The 4,218-nt window shown below is 31.7% G+C and overlaps 1 long non-coding RNA gene across 1 annotated transcript; it reads right to left on the bottom strand.

The window, feature by feature from the left end:
- Positions 1 to 288: 288 nt before the first annotated feature.
- Positions 289 to 3,744, bottom strand: LOC124367084. The gene is made up of 2 exons (XR_006922859.1): positions 3,418 to 3,744; positions 289 to 394 (listed from the first exon to the last, which is right to left on the bottom strand). It is a non-coding gene; the product is annotated as an uncharacterized LOC124367084 (long non-coding RNA).
- Between the last annotated feature and the right edge of the window lie 474 nt (positions 3,745 to 4,218).

Raw genomic sequence — 4,218 nt, 5'->3', positions numbered from 1 at the left:
TAAACAGAGAAGGAAAAGTCATCTATCAGCCTTGGACAATCCTGTCACTCTGGGCGCAAGCATAAATCTCATTGGTAAACAGAGAAGGAAAAGTCCTCTACCAGCCTTGGACAGTCCTGTCACTGGGTGCAAGCACAAAGTTCATTTTAGAACCAAGTGCAATTATGAGTTTTTTTAGTTTCTTGACCTAAGAAAACAAAAATCTTAAATAATCTTATTTTACTTTTGAGTTTGTACACAAAATTAGTAAAGCATAGTACAAATCAAAGGTGTATTAAATACATAATCAACTGTTAATTATTTATTCAGATTTAAAAACAAAGTACATGTATAGAATTCTTACATTTACTTGTGGTCTGGGGAGAATCCAGGCTTCTGGGTCATATCTGTAACACTGCAATGACATTTAGAATGCTCAAAACATGAATAGAAAGAACCTAAAAATCACGGAACAAAGTGCAATATAGTGAATTCATGAAAAGTATGTAACATTAAGTTTGTATCAATATGGTTCACTCAGATGTGGATCTAAATGAAATGTGGGAATTGTTGAGACAATCTGTCTCAAAGTTTGAGAATGCTATGTTCCTCCTGTTTCCTGTTCTATCAGGCGTGTCCAAGGTTTATGCCAGCCTGATTTGGTGACTAAATTACTGATTTATATTCCAATATGGGACGAACAAGAGGTGCAGACTATAGAATAAGGACATTGAAAGTCCCTTGTTGATCTTTGTATGACAAGAGATATAATCTTAGTCAGGCAATGTGATATGTGACTTTGAATCGGGGTCAAAATAACTCCCAAATCCTTAACCTTGCATATAAACTCTCCATTAATTAACACCATTAAGTGTTAAAGTAAAGGAGTCAGTAATGGATATCCGTATAATGACATACACTTGGCTAAGTTACGTTTCATACAATTTACCTTTCACCAAAGAGCAATGTTGCCGAAAGAAACCTGAAGATAATGGTGATCATGAAGATAGAAGTGTTAGGATAAAACCATAATCACCAACAAACATAAGGTAACAGTAGGCTATTTATAATGCTGAATACGTTGTTAATAACAAAACAAAGGACTCAATTGTGAACCTTGGGGCACGCTTGATAGGACAGGAAACGGCAGAGCTGTAACATTCTTACACTTGACTATTCAGTACTAGTAACTGTAGAAAGCCACTTTAACAATGAACCACGTATTCCAAAACGTTTTAGTTTAATAAGGAGTATTCGGTGCGGTGATGAACTCGATCCAATGCCTTTGAAAAGTCAAGGTAAATACAATAAAATGCGTAGGATATGAGAAATGTTATTAATGTGTCCTATAGAAGTGGATGTTTGTAATAGTACACCGTCTACAGAGGAAACGTTGTTGAAACACGAAAACTGAAACAGACCGTACAATATAATAATTTGAAAGAATAACAATACGTCTGCAGTTCTTCACGTTGTCTTTTCCCCACTTTATATATCAGGTCAACATTTGCTATGTTTGAGATTTTATGATTCCTAAAGATATGATAGAAGAGTAACGTATTTAAGGATAACTACTAATATTCCATCGGTGCCACCACCTTGGCTCATATCCTAAATCTCGTTTTTTCTAAGGTAGTGGAAGAGAATACACATTTTGAAAGAGATTGGTTCAGCATGTAGTCTAAGTTGGCAGCGGTAGATGCAAGAACGGCCTCTCTGAAAACAGATGCAAAATAAAAAGTAAACAGTGGACTCTTTTCAGGTGGAACCTCATCTGTCTCATAGAACATTCTAGATGAAATAGCAGGAGTGGGCGACATAAGAGCAGTACGACTCCACATTTTGACAAATAAATATTTTCTTCGAAATTCTTAGTATTGAAATCACAGCATTCTATTGACCAAAAGTTTGTATCGCCTTATTACGTGAAAAAGATTATAGTAAAGGGAGTTTGAAGTAGGTTTATAAATTCTATGAAATATATCCCCCCTCACAGTGAAAACACGTAAGCTTATTATAAGTAGTAGATTTTATAATCCTCTTCAAATCATCCACAAACCCATTTAATTGACTTCAGCATTAGAAGTGTAAACAGATGGGTAGTCCATTTTTTACAGCCAATGAAAACCCTCCTGTATACATTTCCGGTAGTCTAAAATTTTGTGTAGCTGTCTTTGAGTATTTATCAGTCTATGGGAAGATATTTCACTAACACTAAAAATGTTGCCACTTGAAACGTTGGGGGATGCACGCTACCTAGCGATAAACGAAGAAAACGACGATAAATATATTACACAAAATTAACGTAATGTTTTGTAAAGTTTTTTGTAACAAATCATGTTCTTTCTCTTAATCCTCCTCTTCAAAAAAATAAAAAATTGTAAGTGTTAGCGTTTTTGGGCGTGTAGGTGCAAAACTACATAAATTTTCTATAATAATAATAGTACATAGGGCAATAGTTTTTAGTTATCTTGGTTGTAATAATATATACCTAGACATTTGTGTAAAAATATTTATAAATTGGTAAAGCTCTATAATTTCTCTTGGCATTTTAAACAAAAAAGTCGTTCTACATAAATGAATGAAGAAGCCATTAATATAAATTGTTATAATTGTTCAGAAAAAGGCGAAATTATTAATAAAAGATATCTAGTTTGTAAAAATTGCAAAATAATCTTGTATGAAAGGTCTAAACCAAAGAAAATAAAAACAAATTGACACATTTGCATAATCTGCTTAGAAAATTGTAATATGGACATGATAAAATAACAGAATTAATAAAATAATTAAGAAAAAAAGAATGACAAATTTGACTTGAATTTTGAAAAAGTCAAAATGTTGTTTGAAGTATATATCAGATGTGTTGGTGTAAATTAACATATTTATTATGAAACGATAATACATATAATTTTTCACTATTTAGGTATAACATTTATTTACGATTTCAAACCGGACATTTTTGATGATTTCATAGTACATTTGAAGAAAATACTTGAAGAATATCTTGATCAAAATAATTATTAATATTAAAAAAGTTGTTATTAGACACCATTATGCACTCTATCATTTGAGTCCTAGAATTATAGAAAGAATAATGTCATCTGTTTGTAGCAAATTTTCAAAATCATAAAAACGAGTTTCTTAAATAATTTTTTCTAAATAATAGAGTTCTTGAAGGAGTTGAATGATGTTGGATAATTTGCATTTGAAGAATATAAAAAATCAACGAATTAAAAAAAAGAAATATAACTGAATTTAGAGAAAATAAAGGATAAATTTGGAATAACAATTAGTGCAGAATTAGAAGATTTTAAAAAGTGCATTTGCCTAACAGATTTTTTGAATGTTTTTAGATGAAAAAAAGATTACAGAAATTAATAAAAGAAATAAAATGCATTTAATCGTTATCGGTAAAAATGTAATAAAAGAATGTCTTACCATCAATTTTGTAGAGTAATAATGTTTTATTGATTTTTTTCAAATTTTTATTAAAAGGTTTTAAAGAGTTTTAGTTACTTTTTCAAACAGTTTTTTTGTAATTCATTCCGAACAGAGTTTGCATCGATTTACCAAGACTTTTCAATAAAACAGCTTAGAAGCAGACATCTGAGATATTTGCACAAGAATTTATACAGCATGACAGCACACACACACGCACTTATTATTGTTGTGTACGGGTTACGGGGAATCGGAATAAAAGACTGAATTAGTTTACATCATCGACTGTGCTCGGTTAAGGTTGGAGGGTAACAGAGAGAGAGACAAGGGCAGGACACTGAGGACACTGGAAGTGGTAGGTGGTGTGATCTGGTGGCGTGATGAGAACAGCCAATGGCATTTATTCAAACTAATCACCCCATATGACGTCACAGCATCATAGATCATACAGTTGGTCTTTGGCTGTGGCTTTAACTTGCCAGTAACAATTTATAATATGTATAATAATTATTATTGTAATTCAATACATTACATTTCCTCCCTTCCAAATTTCAAAATAAATTGAATTCACACAAGTCATAGATAAATTAAACAATACAAGTGTAATAATAAATATATAATAAACACATATAAATATAAATAACACATATCATTATTAAATGTCATCCTTAAGTACTGCAAGTTATTTACAAGTTTAATTTCTCTACAGGTTTCCTAATACGAGTTGGGTATCTGTTTGTATGATCAGCTGTTCTAGTGACAGGAGAAGGAACAGCTGAGGGTAGAGAAAGACGTGGTCTA

This window comes from Homalodisca vitripennis, chromosome 8 (assembly GCF_021130785.1).
Source record: "Homalodisca vitripennis isolate AUS2020 chromosome 8, UT_GWSS_2.1, whole genome shotgun sequence".
Lineage (NCBI taxonomy): Eukaryota > Metazoa > Arthropoda > Insecta > Hemiptera > Cicadellidae > Homalodisca > Homalodisca vitripennis.
Note: the sequence above shows the minus strand (reverse complement) of the source record. Positions and strands in the feature narration are given on the sequence as shown.